The sequence below is a fragment of the Artemia franciscana genome, unplaced genomic scaffold, assembly GCF_032884065.1.
Source record: "Artemia franciscana unplaced genomic scaffold, ASM3288406v1 Scaffold_832, whole genome shotgun sequence".
Taxonomy (NCBI): domain Eukaryota; kingdom Metazoa; phylum Arthropoda; class Branchiopoda; order Anostraca; family Artemiidae; genus Artemia; species Artemia franciscana.
In genome coordinates this window covers 113,482-133,434 of record NW_027068312.1, presented here as the reverse complement: position 1 = coordinate 133,434, position 19,953 = coordinate 113,482, and the positions used below count along the sequence as shown (strand labels likewise).

Genomic DNA, 19,953 nt, shown 5'->3' with positions numbered 1-19,953 from the left:
CATTCCTGAGACATTGCACACTCCATTTTGGCAAATTTGATGCATATAATATCTTAAGATTTTTTTCAGCGTGCCTCTCAATATTTCCTGAAAGTTTAAATTTAATCCACCTAGCTGTTCCAGTATTGATTTCTCTTAATACTCTTAACTGTTCCTAGCTGTTCGTTGAAGATTTTCTTCAACGTGCTTCTCAATATTTACTGAAAGTTTAAATTTAATCCACCTAGCTGTTCCAATATTGTTTTGTCTTAATACTCTTAGCCATTCCTGAGACATTGCACACTCCATTTTGGCAAATTTGATACATATAATATCTTAAGATTTTCTTCTTAAAATTATTCCAAGTATAAAAGATGCATCAAGTTTAGTGATATCCATCAAAAGCTACGAGTCTCAGAAAATTTGCCTTTTCTAAATGGGGGGGGGGTATACCCCTTAAAATTCAAGGTATCTTAATGGAAATCACATCCTTTTCAGCGTGCCAGAAAACCCTACTGCAGAAGTTTCTAGCTCCTATCTGCGAAAATGTGGAATTTTGCTATTTTTGGTAGGAAACAGATCATGAATGCGATTTTTTTTTCAGGGATGAATGTATCGAAATAATGGTCTAGAAGATCGGGAGAGGGTGCATTCGAGCGGAAATTAAAAGTTTTAGTGCCCTTTTTAAATGACCAAAAAGATTGGAGGGCAACTGAGCCCCCTCCCATTCCCATTTTCTCCCAAAAGTATCTGATCAAAATTTGGGATAGCCATTTCGTTCAGTATAGATGAAAGATCATATAATTGTGTCTTTACGTGTAAAATGAAACCTCGCAGTCCATGGGGAGAGGCCTGAAAGTTATGAAATTCGTTCATTGTTAACGTGTATGAAAATCTTTTCAATTGTTTCATATTCTTTTTGCCAAATTTTTCATGTGGGGATGTTCCGGGGGAATTGTCCAAGGGATTTTTACGGAATAAATTTTCCTCAACGCCTCGCTCTTAACGCTTTTTTTAGTGTTTTTAAAGTTTTTATTGTTTTAAAAGCAGAGTTGTGACAAAGAGTCAAACTTTAGTGTAAAGAGTGAGGCGTTGAGCAGGGGACATCCCCTTTCATATACAGAACAATTTCTGTTCAGTTTAAGTTTTGATGTCGCTCTTTGTTTAATTTTAATCTGGAGTGGGCATCTATTCAAGGCAAAACTACCCACTAAGCTAGTGTAGAAGATTAGGGGTCACATACTTTGGAAGGTCTAAGCTCTTCCCGAATATGAGTAAACATTTTTGAAATTTCATGCTTCCAAACAATTCATTTAGCTTCTAGTAAAATTCTTACCTCAAAGCAAGGATACCCATGCCAAAAGAAAGTGAATCCATTTTCAGCCCCATATTTAAAACCCTTTCTTTGGGGCAAATAGCCTCACTCTTAAGTCCTACATTTTATATAAGGGGCCTTAATTCGAGGAACCTTTTTGCCTACTTAAATAGATTTAGTAATTAAATAGATTAAATGATTGCGCCTGATCAATATTTCCCATTAACAGTGTCCGTGATTCTAGTTTTCTTTTCCTCTTGTTTTTTAGATCTAGCTTTATTATAAAGCTTTCTTGTTTAAATCTAACTTTAATATAAAGCTTTCTTTTTTAAATCCAGCTTAAGTCAAATAGTGTCAGTTCACAGACTACTGGTAAAAATTAAAATTGAGGTAAAGGGATTCAAAAAAATCGCAAAATGGTTGAATCACACGATAGGTATATGAAATCATTGTGAAATTCTGAAAAGCGTCTGATTTTCAAGGGGACCATGAGCCCAATCCCCCCCCCCCTCTGCTACATATTTAGAGGAATAACTCGCCCTTTGATATCGCTTTTAGATACATACGCAGCATAAGGCAAAGTTGTGGTTCAAGCTATGTTTATTAATTGTTCGTTCCTTTGAAGCATCAGAGTAAAGTATATGTTTGTATTTCTTTATTGAATATTATATTTATTTGATTGAAAATCGTAGTATTATGTTCATTATAAACAATATATTCATTTTATGTTTTAATTTTAATCAGATTTACAATCTAAAAAATCATATTTATTTCACATGTTTTTTATGATTGTATTTTCTAGAGAAGACCTAATTTGGATCGCTATTGTAAAATCGTCAGTATATTTGTACGATATATTTATTTTTGTATTTTAAGTTTATAAATTTCTATTTTATAAAATTAGTCTGCTGATTCTACGTGTTTAGATTTTGTGTTGTCTATGGAAGGCCTATTTTCGAACGTTATTCACATGATTGTCAGTATTATTTCATTTATCATTTCGTTTTATATACGCTTTATCTATTTTATATTTTAAAATGATAAGATTTGTATTCTTGAAAAAAATTACATTTAGTTCACGTATTTTTGGGCATTCTAGGGAAGGCCTACTTTGGAACGCTATTAACATGATTGTCAGTATATTTTTGATTGGCCAACTAAGCACGCTTGTCCCGACGCAAAGAAGCTCAGAGATGTTCCAACCAATTGCGTTCTAGAAGACGAACTTTATGACAGGCAGCTGGATCTTTCAGCCCTCAAATCTTTGCCGGAATTCAAGGTAAAAACAAAGGAATCAGGAATAAAAAACAAATTGAAAGAAAATCTTTTTCTTAAAATAGCAGACTTAAGCATAAAGACATAAACCAAAGAAATGGAATACGAATATGACAAGAAAAGTCTTGAAGTTTTCTTTAAAAATGGGGAAACTGGTAAAAACTACTACAACAAAAAAAAATGAAAATAAAACTGAATGATTTGGATACAAATTTCAGTTCAATGGTAGCCAAGCCTTTGATCCTGAACCAAGAAAAAAAATTGCTAAGGATTTCTGATAACCCCAAAAAACTATTTTCTATATGAAGTGTATCATTAAGTAAAATGAAACAAATAAAAGAAAGTAAAAGACAGCATATATATTGTGGATCGGGGCTTATTAACGAGATATTACTTTATTAATGAGTTTATTAGTGAACTTACTTGGAATTTGGCCCTTTGAATATCTTACCAATGCTTAGTAGCGTGCCTGTAATAAGTATTACGGCAGCTTTGACAATTAATTATATTCCGTATGAACGTAAAACCTACCGAATTCGCTAAATTAAAATAGAGCACATTATACAGTACTTAATGCCGCGATGTATAGACCCATAGGCCAAATAAAGGCATATTGTTTTATTTTTCTTACACTAAAGAGCTATTTGATGCTGCATTTATGTATATATCTTAAACTTGTTGCATATAAAAAATAACGAAGTCATCAAGCTTGTCGAATACTACCTAAGGTCTTGCTGATAATGCACGAAATTCAGGCTTTCTGATATTATTGGCAAGCAATAATTTTCACGGGATTTGTTTCTTGCCCTAGCTAAGGTCCGTAATTGAGACCTCACTGCTAGTGCTCAATTTTTTTTTTTAACCATGAAAGATTTCAACACATTCATTAAAATTAAAATCAAAACTAAACTAAATTTTATCGTCCTTAGCTTGATCCGAAAGACTCCCCCGAAAAATTGAAAGATGTAGGCCTAACAATCACGTTTTTGTGCTTTGATCCCACTCCTCATCTGTATAAGCTACTTGACCTTGCTACTGTGCACAGATACATACACCCATATTTTGATACACCCTCATAAGAAATAATTTTTCAGTGGCACCACGGTAAGTGCTCTAGTGAAGATTTCTGCGGAATCGGCACAAAAGTTTCAACCATGAGTTGGGAGCCAACATCCACTGCTTATAGCTCTCTATACTATAAAGAGACACACAATCTCTTTTGTGAGCATTTGAAATCAAAGCATGGCAATAGTGATCGAGGTTCTTAAAAAAATGATAGGCTTTTCCTTTTTTTTCTTTTTTTTATCATAACTCCTCTCTTTTCAGTGGTACAAACATCCTTAAGTTCCAAAACTAGTAACTTTATTTATGTACCACCTACACTTAAAAGCAAACAAATTTAAAATTTTCACAGTTTTGATTAAGCCATAAGTCTGAGAAGTCATATCTGATCAGGAGCATATCAGACAAATATATCTGATTTCAGTGCATTTTACAACCAATTACCATAGTCAAACATCTGTCCAGCCATTTTGCAGGATGCCCTTCCATAGTAGGACGGTTATAACAAAATTACATATGCTCAACATACTTCTTATTAACTAGAAAACCCTCGGTTTATCTTGAGTAAGTCTGTTGTTATTAATTTTAATTTATAATTTTTTTTTTTTTTAGAATCGGAAAATATGCACTGTTGAATCTCAAAACTCTGTTTATGAAATACTCCCTGAAACTGATGTCAACTCGCAAACTACTGAAGAAATATGTAGTTCAGGAGGTGATTGTCGAGCGATATCTCATTGATTTATTTCTAGTTTTGATTCTCCTTTTTACCTTTTCTTTCTTCTTTCATTTTTTCTGTTAATAAACTGGAAATGTTATAGTTATAAAAAAAAGACTTTTTGATTTGGATCTTTTTTATTCAATTCGGATTTATTTCATCCGGAAATAATAGCAAATATTGTATTTCCATAATAAATTTCAAATTTCTGAAAAAAGAATACATGATTGCAATTACTTGTAAAATATAATTTTGTTAAATATAAAAAAAGGCTAGGAGACCACTATTATTACAAATTTTTTTCTCTTCCTTCATTTTTTCTCTATTTTAACAACTACATTGTTATTATCCTAATTTAGTACTAAAGAGCTAGACTGCTCATGATTTTCTCTCGATTTTAGTTATTGATTGTACTTCACCATTTATGACGTATGATTTTTGGGGCTAGGTATCAACCCATAAGAACAAAGCAAACCATAAAAAAAGAAGCAGACAACTAATTTTAAAAAACAAACATAAGAGTATTTGAAAAAAAGGGAAAAAAAACCCTCAAGCTGGTTTGACTGTCCTAAAGAATGATAAATTGGCAAGAGTCGTAACTTTGGAGTGTTAACATTTTGTAGTATTAACCAGGAGAATTAGAAAAAAATGAAATAGGCTTTATTTTATTTTATTTGAATTTGTACTGCAGTTAGGCCTCTACGGTTGCTTTGACTTAAACTGAAAGTTTCTGAAAGCAGATATATTTTTTTTTTTTACAGTTTTTTGCTGTTTCTAAAATAGTTAGAGCTAAATGCGCTAAAATAGCTAGGTTGGTTTGCAAAATATAGGTTTGTTTTAAATAAATTCCACAAAATGTACCTGTTTTGCCCTTTCCGGTTTTGTCCCCAAATGAGAAAAAAGTATAAAGGAGACGAAACAAAATAAAAAACTTTTTGTTGAGATTTTTATCATTATTTGTCTGATTCTGCCGAACAACGCTAGATGGGACTGGTTGTTCTGTATTTTTCTCAGTGACAAAATTCAGTGTCCTCGAATACTAATTTCTCATACAGTTTGTTTCACCCTCTCATTAATTCCTTTGAAAATACTTTTAGGAAATCATTTTGAATAGTTGGAGAAACACCTCTGTCCATCTCGTCAGTTCTTTACAGACTTTTCTTTGGTTGTGGCAATGCCTACCTTGATATATGTTGTGTTCTTATTTTAAATATTAAACTCCTTTTTCCATAATGGTTCAAAAAGCAGACAGTTACTACTGTCTTCATGTAGTAGACACCTTCTTATGCGACTACACCTCTTTGCAGCACGAACCCACCTGTGGCCGACATAGCTGTATCCTACCCTCTACTATGCCCTGTGACTTTTTTTCTCTTGCGAAATTTCTACTTCTTGAAATTTGTTCTTGAAATCTCCTACGCTATTCAGCAATATCCTCCTTTTTGTTTGGCCTTACCTGTGGATTTTCTCCTTCTCGTTTGGATCGTGTTGTTAAGCCATTAGGCCTAACAACAACATGGTTTCGGATTAGGAAAGGAAGGATTAGGATGAAGTTTCCTTCATCTGTAAGAAGTGACCTGACCGTCTTAATATTTCTTTCATTAATGCCATAAAAAGCGGGATCGAATTGGATTTTCCTTACGGCTCATTTTTTATATACAGCCGCCAAAGTCTGCTTCATTCAAATCCGTTCTTATTACCATTTCTTCGTTGTCGGTGGATGTCCTTCTTCTTGTTTGACTAAAAAATACGAAGTTTTGCACCTTATCTTCCTTCATCTGCGAAACGCGATCTAACCTTCTCAATCTTTCTGACATTATAAACCTAGAAGGTGGTATCGAACCACATTTCTTTTATTGTATATTGTTTAAATTAAGGTGCTGCCAAGCCCATATAACCACCACCTACCTAATTTGAAGATGTCTCCGTCTAGCCCCTGTTGCTGAACTGTAAAGCTGAAGTTTTGCTATCTATTTTCCTTCATCTGTATAAGATAACCTTAAACCGAAAAACATAACATAAGCGTAAAACATACACATAATCTTAACCTTATGTTCATTATAGGCCTAATCAGCGGGATTGAGCCACACTTTTCGCACAAGTTATTCTTTGACATACGGTCCTCCAAACCCCGTACCGACTTGTCCAAAAATTTCCCACTGCGTTCAGATAAGTCAAGAATTTTTGTCACCTTTATACCAAATACAAAAAGTTGCGTTTGAACAATTTTTATGGCACTTGGTATTAACCAAGTGACATATAGCGATCGCAAATTCTGTCGGTCTGTCCTTCTGTCCCGGTTTTGCTACTTCAAGCACTTCCAGGCAAGCTAGGACGATGAAACTCGGCATGAAATAAGGTATCAAATAAGGTAATATGAAATAAGGTATGAAATAAGGCTTGAAAATAAGGTATTTTTAACTTACGAAGGAGTGACCGGATCTTAATGAAATTAGAAATTTGGAAGGATATCGTGTCTCAGAACTTAGAGTGGAGGGATCGGGATGAAACTTGGTGGTAAAAATAAGCACAAGTCCTAGATACGTGATTGACATAACCAGGACGGATCTGCTCTTTTTGGGGGAGTTGGGGTGGGGAAGGGTAATTCTAAAAATTAGAAAAAAATGAGGTATTTTTAACTTGCGAAAGAGTGATCATATCTTAATGAAATTTCAAAACTTAGATCTCAAAAGACCTCAAAAGACCTCAAAACTTAGATCTCTTATTTTTTTATCCCGACCGGGTCCAGTGGTAGAAAGAATAAGCACAAGTCCAAGATAGGTGACTTACATAACCGGGCCGGATCCACTCTCTTCGGTGGAGTATGGGGGGGGGGGGAATTTGGAAAAATTAAGAAAATGTGGTATTTGTAACCTACGACCGGGTGATCAGATCTTAATGAAATTTGATTCTAGAAGGATCTTGTGCTTTAAAACTCTCATTTTAAATCCAGACCAGATCCAATGACATTGAAGGGAGTTGGAGGGGGAAGCCGGAATTCTTGGAAAACGTGAAATTGAAGTATCTTACGAATGGGTGATCGGATCTCAATGAAACTTAATATATAGAAGAATATTATGTCTAAGATGCTCCACTATCAATTCGAATTGGATCCGGGGACATAGATGGTTGGAGGGGGAAACATAAATCTTGGAAAACGCTTAGAGTGTAGATATTGGGATGAAACTTGATGGGAAGAATAAGCACAAGTTATAGATACGAGATTGAAATAATTGGTACGGATCCGTTCTCTTTGGGGGAGCTGGGGGCTGTTAATTTGGAAAAGTTAGAAAAATTGAGGTATTTTTACCTTAAGAACGGGTGACCGCATCTTAATGAAATTTGATATTTAGAAGGAACGCATGTCTCAGAGCTTTTATTTCAAATCCCGACCAGATTTGTTGACCTCGGAGGGAGCTGGAGGGGGAAAACCATGAATCTTGGAAAATGCCTATAAATGTCGTAGATACGTGACTGCCGTAACCGGACAAGATCCGCTCTCTTTGGGGGAGTTAGATGGTGGGGTTCAGTGCTTTGGCGAGTATGGTGCTTCTGGACGTGCTAGGACAATGAAAATTTATAGGCGTATCTGGGAGCTGTACAAATTTACTTGACAAAGTCGTTTTCCCCGATTCGAACATCTGGAGGGCTGAAGGGAGAGGAAAAATTTAAAAAAACTAAGGTATTTTTAAATTGCGAGTGGGTGATCATATCTTAGAATTTTGCTAGAGCTCATAGACCATATGAGCTCTTGGCTCTTGGCTCTTCCGACGTCGTCACAAGTGCCATATGAGATCTTAGCTCTTGTTATGTTTTATATAAATAGATAAATTAGATACTCGTAATTAAATGTTTTTCAAGGAGGGGTCGTCGGAAAAGTCTTGATACAGGGGACATTTCCACCCTTTCTACCTCTGTGCCTATAAGCACCTGAATACAGGGTGCTGTATGTGTCACAAAGGACACATACAAATTTTAAAATTTACCAACTCTAAAAAAACGAATTTTAATATCAGTTTTAATGTCAGAGCCTATACTGCAAAATGGTCCAAATTTATTGTTTCAGCTGATGGTAGGAGTTTTTTTTTTCCTCAGGGATCTTGGAAAATAAATGGAAATTTTCAGAGCGTCTGAAGGGTAAACTGAAATTTATTTGCTTTGTTTTTAAAATTGCAGGTCAAAGGGCTATAGAATTCCTTGTTCAATGTGACAAAGATGCTCAAATCCCTATTGAGCAAAAAGTAAAGGTAATTTGTCTTTCTTTTCTAAGTTTTCATTTATTTTATTTCATATTTGTTATATATTTTTTTTTGCAATTTTACCTAATTTATTTAGTTTATTTAATTATTTATTTTTTTATTTAATTTATTTATTTTTGCAATTTTACTTAATTTTTTCTACCTAAATTATAACTAATCAAATTTATTACGTATGAATCTTTTTAGTAACAGTGGAAGACTAAACACTGAGCATTAAATATGTTGCACTTTGTTATGACTAGGAGCGATAATGTTGCATAAAAAGTTGGGCTTCTATGTCGATTTCGTTACTGGACCATCATACGTTAGTAGCAGATTTGCCTTTGTACTGAAAAGGAGGTCATGGGTTCGACTCCCATCTATGGTTAGTCTCGAATCTCGAAACAGTCTCGAATGTTTCGAAATCTCGAAACATACGGAATGTTTTGATTTCTGAATGAATTAAAAATTCTTCGGGAATAGGAAGATGGTAGTTTTCTAATACTATAATCTATGGCGCTGGGAAAATTCTTCCTATTTTAGGGTCTGGATTGATGTTTTTCTTTGTTCTGACTCTCATGGTCCATTTTTTATACGAAAGAGTCCCAATTTTCGGGACTCTTTCGTATAAATAATTTATCATTATCCGGTTTTATAAAACTTTTCTAACAAAACTTAATTTATTTTTCTTAGGATTATCCAGGCTTGCTTATCATGGAGGTCCACACTTCGATTGTATGTGCCAGCGAAGAAAGCGACAAGGGTCATGTATTCGAAGAAGTGGAAAAAGATGAAAGCGGTAAGCAAAGAAACGCCTTTTGCTTTGTGTAGCCTAATAGTATACGTGCACGTTTTCAAACCGGACAAAAACGTATTATTAACGTCAGTTAGTTGGCAAATCATATCTCAAATATGCCTATTTGGTGTATATTTTGCTGTTTGCTAAGTATTGGAAGGCATATCCAGGGTAGAGTTTGGTTTCAGATCGGCCTCTGTGTAACAGATGTGTAACGGATAGATATGAAACACATTAGCGTTATTGGCACTTTATATCTCATATCCCTAGTGTCACTTGCTATTCCCCGTATTGATGCATGCTTATTCATCTTTATTGACGTTTATATATATATCCATACAATATATATCAATGAAATCCATTGTATGGATTTCATTGATATTTCTAAAAATATATATCCATCAGAGCTTATATATATATATATATATATATATATATATATATATATATATATATATATATATATATATATATATATATATATATATATATATATATATATATATATATATATAAAGGTTCTTAAAAATAGACACTTATAATAAAAAAGCTATATGGACAAATTGCTTTAATACCACAGTTAACTTGAAATGTTACAGCTTGGATATGATTTTTGAGTTATTAGAATTTGTTTTATACAATACTTATATAAGATTTGGTGGTGATTTGTACAAGCAAATCGTGTGAATTCCCATGAAGGCGAATGCCAGCCTATTTATAGCTGACTTGTTTTTAAGTCAACTAGAATATAAATATATGATGGATAAGAATAATCCAAATAATTTAAAACATGTTTTGTCAAATAATAAAAGATATTTAGGTGATATTTTGGTCTTAAATTGTATGGATTTCATTGATATTTCTAAAAATATATATCCATCAGAGCTTACTCTTGAACCTAGTCATAGCGCTGGTCATGAAGATCATTTCTTAGATTTAAATGTTAATATTTGTGATAATAATAAATTAAGTTTTAAAATGTATAATAAAACGGATGATTTTGATTTTGAAGTGATTAGTTTCCCATTCCATGAAAGTAATATACAGTCAAATATCACATATTCTGCGGTTTTCTCACAGTTACTTCGTTATGCAAGGATTTGTAGTAATTATTTTGATTTTAAAAATAGATGTAAAATCTTAAGCCAAAAATTGATATCAAGAGGTTTTTCTGCAAATAAATTAACTTGGCAATTTAAAAAATTTAGTTTTCATTATAACGAACTTTTAAATAAATATCAAAAGAATTATCTGGAAATACTTAAAGAAATTTTTAACTAATTTCGGAGGTTCGACAAATGATGATGCAGTGCCATTTATTTTGAATTGTGTTTCTAATAGAGCGGATTTTTTTTAAAATAGCCACATGGTAAAGATGAATTCTATAATTGTTTAGTTCATTAAATTTTCTTTTTCTTTTTTTTGCAATGTGTTAATATTTGTGATTTGGTAAATTTTATCATATTTAGTTTACCTATTGTTACTAAAAAGAGGGATATATTAACAAGATAAGCTTGTTTTGGTGTTACTGGGTTGTTTTACATTTGCTTTTTTTTTTCATAGGCATGTATTTTGGGGGTGATACCTGAGACGGGGATGCCATGGATATTCTGTGGTAGCCACAACACTTGGCTGGGTAGAGAATTTAAAGTGGCTAAACCCTATAGACCAGTGTATTTTCCTGATGAGCCCTTGTGTTGGGTTGTTGCCTCTGAACTATTTGTCTTTATTATTTTTTCTATTGTTTGGTAAATGACGACTTATACTTATTGACGACATGACTGCCTGTCCATGGATTATTCTTTATGGTTGATTGTGTTTGGCTATGCTGTTTGACCTATGTGATTGTATGGATGAGTAGGGTTAAGGCCTCATTCAAGTGCTGGTCTATATTAACCACTAATTTGGGAAAACAGTCTTCCTTTTCTCCTTCTCTCTCTTTTTTTTTTTTTTTTTTTTTTTTTTATGTGTTTGTGCTGTTGCATTGGTGATTTCTCTTTTCATGATATATATATATGTATATATATATATATATATATATATATATATATATATATATATATATATATATATATATATATATATATATATATATATATATATATATATATATATATATATATATATACCCACTCTGTCCCTAGAGACTTTGAGAGTTCTATTCCTTTTAAGATCTTTATTTTGATTTATTTGTGTTAAGGAAAGAGTTGAGTGTTAAGTTAGTGGTAGCAGGGTACGTGATGTTGTATTTAAGTTTTTGTTTTTAAACCCTTTCTGATGTTAATATTAATTGTTATTATTTTTGTAGATTTGTTTCATTATCCTCCGTCCATATCATACATACTGTGACATTTGGAGGAATGTGTTTCTATTAATTTTTTAATTAATATTAAATTAAATAAATAAATAAATTGTTTTTAATTATAGGAAGCTCCAAATCTAAGTTAAAGATGGAGACCATAGGACGAGATGCTGCAAATGATGATATAAATGTGATACATATACAAGTTGAAGACAATACGTTCGATAGTACAGACGAAGTCATTAATGTCACTAGTTCCTCAGATATTGAAAGGAATACAGCGAATTGCACTCCAGTTGACGATAATACTTTGGAATATTTTCCTCTGTCGAGGTATAATTCTAGCTCAAGTATTCATGAAAAGGTTTCTGAGCCTCAGACAGGATCTGGGAACGTTGACAATTTAGTTTTGTGGTTGAAACATGTTGAAACGAATGAGTAAAAGAATGGTTGTGTTGCTGTAGATCAAAATGGCTACTTAACGCTAAACTGGCTCCAGGAAGACGTAATCTGTTAATGAATTTGCTGGAAGAAGTTTGGTTTTGCTTATATTTTGAAATGTTTGGTTGGCTACTACTGAAAGGGGAATTTGCTGACGACCTGACAGAAGCGAGGTTCCGCCCTATCAATATAGCGTATGGGGGATGTGGAGCTAATTCTTTTTGCAAAAAGTTGACGCAGATGTAGGAGAAGACGTTCTAGAACTAGTTTCTGGATTTGTATATTCGGTGAAGTAATTTCCACGCGGTCCTGCCTCACTTGCGGTGTCGGTACATGCTTTTTCTGCAAGACTAGATTCGCCTTTGTAAGGCATTTCAAGATACATTTAACAGGAAGGGTTGCTTTGAGCTTGGTTTGATAATAGTCTCTCATTTATGGTGTTACTAAACGATGAGCTCTGATTATAGTCGAAGAAAAAAGGAAAGTCACTGGCAGCAGCAGCAGGTTTTCCATGCTCAAAACGACTGCTCCACTGATAATTATAAAATGGCATTCTATAATAGGGCTGCTTTGGCATAGCAGTCAGAGTATATCCCTGATAAGATTCAACATTACTTAATGAGTCATTTGTCCCGCTCAATCCTAATCTATTTTGACAAAGAAAATCATGATAAGACAGAACTTGAAAGTTTGTAGCAGCTTCTTCCGATTTCAGAGTCCGCATATGATGAGTATGAGCCAAAATATTTCCAACTTTTTCTGACCAAGTGTGATTATTATTCAGAATTGAGGTACCAGGATGATCACCCTCATCTTTGGTCTAATTTAAATCACGAAAATAGTTTTTCCAATATGAATATGGATCATAGTAAGCAAGCGGAAAAGGAAGATAGCTGGGTTGCGAATCTGGTCTACTGGCACCTTCAGAGCTTCTACCTAAGACAGGTTCTTCTTTGGTATAGTCTGACACAGCAACATTCACTAGTGTATGGAAATTGCTCCAATTTTTAGAATTAAAATCGAGGTTTAAACCTGGAACGTCTTGAACCTGCTGAGGCTGCTCCTCAAGTATGAGTCCTCTCTGATCAACGTTAAAATCACCATTTACAGCTGAGTTTTTTTCAACTAGGCAGATTGAGCAATTTAAAGTGCAAACCTATGGTCGTAAAGTCGTTTAATGTAATGAGAGAACTCATTTAAATGAAACTTACCATTTTTTTTGTACCTTCTTTAAGTAACAAATGATTATATTAAAATAAAATACAGTTTTTGACAAAATCTGCTTCATTTATAAGACAAGTATATTTCAATTACTGTAACACATGTAGGAAAATATGCTTTTCTGGGGTATGATGTCATATTTGACTGACTCCGTTACCTGCTTTCCTGAAATATTGTCATATTCCTTGAAATTCCGTCATCAACCACTCTGTTTAAGGATTCATTCTTTCTCACCTATGTGCCATCAAAGTTAATCAAATAGTATTTTTAAATTTTTGGTTACTATGGGCTGAATTTCTTCTTTAATAGGTTATAACGAAGACTGCAACCATGATTAAACATCTCTATAATTTTTCAGCGCCCTACTATTGGCAAAAGAAAAAAAAACAAAGCAGGAGAATAAAAAAAATGAGAGGCATCACTGCTTCTTTTGCCAAAAAGTCATTTTCCTTGTTACTCAATTAGGGAGCTTTAATCCTCTAAAGTGTGATTTTTGAGTATGGTGATTCCAATGGTTCAGATTTCTATTTCTATGCGACACTACTATTGTTATAATTCAGGCAATTTTTTATTTATTTTTAATTCGCTTATATTTGTTTTCTGAACAAACTTTTATTTTTAGAGATTAATTGAAATAATAGTTATAGTTCCTGAATCAGGATCAAATGACGGTTCTTCCTAACTTGACAGTTTTTTCGAAACGCGTTTTTAAGTTTATGGTTACTAATGACTAGGGTTCGTTCTTTACTAGATTGCCACCAAGGAGCTAATTATGAAGAACTGATCGTGAGCAGTATCCTAATTTCACCTTGAGGAGTGGCGTCCTAAGGGGAAAGGGGAAAATTATGGCCTATAATTATAAGGGGCAAATTATGGCGTATAAGGGGAAATTATGGCCTGGTAAGCAACATGCTGGAAAAATAAATTGAAGAGTCTAGCCTCTCCCGAAAATCAAATGTTTGGTTGCCATTTATGACATTGTTCTTAAAAATGAATCTATAGTTAATAACAGGAGAGAACCCAGGGGGGAAAGGGATACATCCCCTTCCCCCCGAAATTTGCCCTGTAGGGTCGACGTTCTTAAAGATCTTGAGTAATCTTATAGATCAAGAAGTCTATGGCCCTGTTTGTAAATTAGTTATCCATGATTTCAAAACGGAAATAAAAAATTATCAACTTTTTCAAATAGAAACTGTTGATGGATAACAGTACCTTGGTTGATACAAATGTTAGTTGGAATGGGAAGCAATTAAAGTACTTAATGGGGCAAGGTTATGATTGAGCTTCGTCTGTGAGTGGCCAGTTTCAAGGATGGGCTTCTATACTCCATGAAAGCAAAGCTTATTCTTTGCTATCTGTTATTGAGAGATACAGTTTTGTTGCAGCTATGGTTACTGTCAGTAAAGTTTTTAGTCCGTCACACAATTTGTCGACATCTTTACAATCAGAAACTATGGATCTTGTATACTTTCTCAAACATTCTGATGATCTTAGGAGCAAAATTAGAGACATGAGAGAGAGGAGTGAAAGCTATGTTTCATCCACTTATTGCTGAAGGGATTGAACTGTGTCAAGATTATAAAATCAGCATTAGAGTGCCCATTATAAGCTCCAAAACAAATGTATAGGAATAATTACGCAACAGTATTAGATGATTCTGAAACGTATTACTGACTTTCTGTAGTTATCCTATTTATGGACTGCTTTCTGCAGCAGCTGCATAAGTGATTCCTTAGTCACAGAAAGTAGCTGGAGTCACTTCTGCTAAGTTAGTTCTGTGGAGGAGAATGTGGATACAATCGGGAAACTTGGCATCAAAATATTTCATAGTTTGCTTAAAAGAATATGACGATTCTATTCACTCTACATCAATTTTTGAAGATTGTTGCAACAAACCCCATCACAACGGCTACGTGTGAGCGTTCTTTTACTACCCTGAGAAGAGTGAAATCTTATACCAGGAGTGCCTCAGGTCAGGAACGGCTTAATGGATTTACTTTATTATCCATACACAGGGATCTTCCAGTCTCTGAGACTAAGTGGTTGGCGCGCTGGTGTGAGAATTATTTGTCCAAGGGGCACGGTTCAATCCCAATTGTGAGACTCTGTAAGCTCAGCCAGAGTCCACCCAGCTCTAAATAGGTACCTGGATAATTCGGATAAGCAGAAAGGGTGTGTGAAAGGACAGGATAGTTAGCCCCCTGCCCCCCCCCATTGCACTTCCTGGCTAAAGGGCCATGAAACAGATCAGTACCGCCGGTTTGAACCTTAAGGGTCTATTGACATTTTGATTACTTACATATTAATAAGACATTAGTTTATTATTTTATTAGTTTATTACACATAGTTTATTTATAATACTCCGTACTTTATGTTTTTTATACTTTTACGGGTAATAAAGTTCATTCATTCATTCATTATCCATACACTGGTATGTTCAGTCAATGCAGAAGGCCTTTTGGAAAAACTAGCCCACAACAAAAAAAGCGGCTTGATTTTATTTTATAACAAGCTGTTGGGGTGGCACTTCGTACCACCCCAACAACTAGTTGGTGGGGGTGCTTCGCCTCCCCCCCAAGCCCCCCCAGGCGCGTAAGTCGTTACGCGCCATATTAGTTACGCACCATTGTAGTTGTTTCCCTATGTCCCACCTGTGAATATAGATAGATATATATATATATATATATATATATATATATATATATATATGTTTTTAACTACGTAAAACTTGCGAATATACAGCATTCTTTGCTGTCCTATTGTCTGTGCATATAAATATATTGTCAGGTTTACCGACTCTTGAACATGCAACATATAAAGGTCCATGGGAAAACATTCCGTATTCAGATCTATACCTCATGATTCTAATGATTGCCCTTGAGCTTTGTTGATGGTGATTGCTAATCGACCATTCCCTGTGTCACCATCGTCATTTATATATCCCCCTGTGCCCCCCGGCGTCCCCTTTGTAGTTTTGTCCCTGTGTCCCGGTCGTCATTTATATTTCCTGTGTCCCGGTCGTCATTTGTGTCCCGGTGTCCCAGTCCGTGATTTCTCTTTGAGTGTCCCGGGCGTCATTTATATTCCTTGTGTCCCGGTGTCCCCGTCGTCATTTATATCCCCCTGTGCCCCCCGGCATCCCCGTTATAGTTGTGTCCCTGTGTCCCGGTCGTCATTTATATTCCCTGTGTCCCGGTCGTCATTTGTATCCCGGTGTCCCGGTCTGTATATAAATTCGTTTTTTAGTTTTGTTTTTCTCCTTTATTTTTCATTTTTTTCCTTTTTTCTTTTTTTTCTTTTTTAGTTTTTTTTAGTTTTTTAGCTTTTTTAGTTTTTTTATTAGTTTTTAGTTTTTTTTTCTTTATAGCTTTTTTGTAGTTTTTACCTTTTTTTTAGTTTTTTTAGTTTTTTTTACTTATGTCCTGGTCTTCATTTATACTCCTTGTGTCCCGGTCGTCATTTGTGTCCCGGTGCTTTGTTGATGGTGATTGCTAATCGAACAATCCGTTTGTCCCGGTCGCTTTCTCTTTGAGTGTCGTCATTTATATTCCCTATGTGCCGGTGTCCCGGTCGTCATTTGTGTCCCGATATCCCGGTCTGTAATTTCGTCAGTTGAAAACATGACGTCAGTCGACACACAAACATGACGTCACCCGAAAGACAGACCCACACACACAGACAACTTATTTATATATATATATAGATTGCATGTTTACAGTGTTGTCAAACAGTTCGTGGTAACGAACTGTAGTAAGGAACGACCTGGCTCAATAGCAATTAAAACTCTAAAAAATGGAATTTTGATACCAATAGCTACATCAAAAAATCGCATTTAATGCTGATTTTGAATATACAAGTTTCATCAAGTTTAATCTTACCCATCAAAAGTTACAAGCTTGAGAATATTTGCCTTATTTTAGAAAATAGGGGAAAAAACCCTTGAAAGTAATAGAATCTTAACGAAAATCACACCATCAGATTCAGCGTATTAGAGAACCCTATGGTAGAGGTTTCAAGCTCCTATCTATAAAAATGTGGAATTTTGTATTTTTGCAAGAAGGCAGGTCACGGATGCGTGTTTGTTTGTTTGTTTTTTTTCCAGGGGTGATCGTATCGACACAGTGGTCCTAGAATCTTGTGAGGGGGATCCTTCTAACAGAAAATAAAAGCTCTAATGCCCTTTGTAAGTGAAAAAAAAATTGGAGGGCACTTAGGCCCCCTCCCACGCTAATTATTTCCCAAAGTCATCGGATTAAAATTCTGAGATTGCCATTTTGTTCAGCGTAGTCAAAAAACCTTATAACTATGTCTTTGGGGACGACTTACTCCCCCACAGTCCCCATGGGAGGGGCCACAAGTTATAAACTTTGACCAGTGCTTACATATAGTGATGGTTATTCGGAAGTGTACAAACGTTTTCTGGGGAATTTATTGGGCTGGGTGGGGGGTTCAGCAGAGGGAGATATGTTGGGGGAACTTGGAGGAATTCCTTGGAGGAATTTGTCATGGGGGAAGAAAAGTTTCAGGAAGGGAGCGCAGGATTCTCTAGTATTATTAAAAAAAAAAACGATGAAAAAATAAATATGAAAAAGGTTTTTTCAACTGAAAGTAAGGAGAAGCATTAAAACTTAAAACAAACAGACATCATTTCGCATATGATGGGCTCACCTCCTCCTAATAACTCGCTCTTTACGCTAAAGCATTTTTAGTAATTTCAACTATTTATTCTACGGCTTTTGTGATTCAGGAGTCATTCTTAAGAAATTGGGACAAAATTTAAGCTTTACTGTAAAGAGCGAGGTACTGACGAGGGGGTGAACCCCTTCATATACGTAATAAAAACATGAGAATACGAAAGTTTGTTACGTAAGCTAATTTGTGAGTTACGTATATCTTTTATTAATAAAGATTCGCAAAAATTAAAAGTTCTAGTTGCATTTTTAAGAAACCGAAAAATCGGAGGGCAACTAGGCCTCCTCCCCCGCTCCTTTTTTCTCAAAACTATGAGAAAGCCAATTAGCCATAACAAATAAATATGAAAATTTAGTTTTAACTATTCATCTGCGGAGAGCAAAAATCAAAACATGCATTGATTCAAAAACGTTCAGAAATTAAATAAAAACAAGTTATTATCAACGGAAAGTAAGGTGCGACATTAAAACTTAAAACGAACAAAAATTACTTCGTAAATGAAAGGGGCTGCTTCCTCATCAATGCCCCGCTCTTTACGCTAAAGCTTTTTACTGTTTTAAAAAGTAGAGTTAAGAGAAAGAGTCAAACTTCAGTAAAGAGCGGGGCGTTGATGAGGAAGCAGCCCCTTTCATTTACGAAGTAATTTTTGTTCGTTATGAGTTTTAATGGCGCTCCTTACTTTCCGTTAAAAAAACAGGTTTTTTTATTTAATCTCAATAAAGAATGTAGGCTACTTTATATTTTAAAAACTTTTTTTTTCCTTTTTAACCAGTAAATACATCCATCAGCCGAAATATCTATCCTCCTCCGAAATTTATCGCTGGGTTCGCCCCTGGTTAATAATAGTAGTAAAGTCTTGCAAAATAACCAGGGGACTAAAATAAATACAATATCAAGAAGAATTGCAGCATTGGATGCCAACAAAAAGATTATTTCACATCAAAATAATTAATTTTAACAAAATAAACAAAACAAAACATTTGAAGAGTATGGCTTCTTCCGAAAATCTATTGTTTTCAGTTTTACCCATTTTTCTGGACAAAATTCCACTTTAAAGATTTTATTTTTTTTTATCTGTGTTTATTTCAAGAAAAAAAGAAACTCAATATCTCAATTTTAAAAAACTTGAGTAACTCCCCTGTCAGAACTAATATAAACCAATGAAAAAAATGCAGAGGAAATATGTAAGGAAATCCAAAACTTCGGAAACTAAGTATTCTAAACAAATTATGGGGGCCTGTAGAAACCTCTTGACTTGAAAAAATAAAAATAATGGCAAAAATATTATTATGCCTTTTTAGGCAAGTTAAGGTAGGTAAGTTAAGGTAAAAAAATCTAAGAACACCGTCAAGGAAAGCGAAAGTCGCTGAATCACAAAGGACTTGGAAGAAAACTGTTTTGAAAATCTACTAGTTGGACTCGATAAGTCCTGAGGCTAATTTAGGGGAGATAGGGTGTAAATCAACTCCTGTGGAGTTTTTTCTCCGATGATTGAACAATGAGCTTCTACAGCTTCTGGTTTTTTAAACATATCAGTAATCACTTCAAAAGGGCAGGAATATCAACACAAATCACAATTAACTTAAAGTATTCATTGGGATAAATCTGTTAATGGGTTACCACCAATTTTCAAGCATGAAAGATTACCAGGCAAAAGGTCCCAACCTTGGTGTCCCTTTGGTATTGTCAAGGATGTCGAGAAACAGATTCAAAGATTTCTAAGAAACATGCATGTCAGAGACCATCAGGCAATCACAGGTGGTGAAAGGTGGGCCTTTTCAAGCTGCAACCGATGATTGACATGCTAGACTGTCGCTTCAAACAGTTAGTGAAGCCTTAGATCTTACCTGAGTGTCGAAGAGTCCATCATTCTCTTCAGAGGACGTTCCACGCTAGAGTGGTATAACCCAATGA

The 19,953-nt window shown here is 34.6% G+C and overlaps 1 long non-coding RNA gene across 1 annotated transcript; it reads left to right on the top strand.

The window, feature by feature from the left end:
• Positions 1 to 2,266: 2,266 nt before the first annotated feature.
• Positions 2,267 to 9,388, top strand: LOC136043689 (uncharacterized). The gene is made up of 4 exons (XR_010621688.1): positions 2,267 to 2,573; positions 4,244 to 4,346; positions 8,526 to 8,596; positions 9,281 to 9,388. It is a non-coding gene; the product is annotated as an uncharacterized LOC136043689 (long non-coding RNA).
• Positions 9,389 to 19,953: the final 10,565 nt, after the last annotated feature.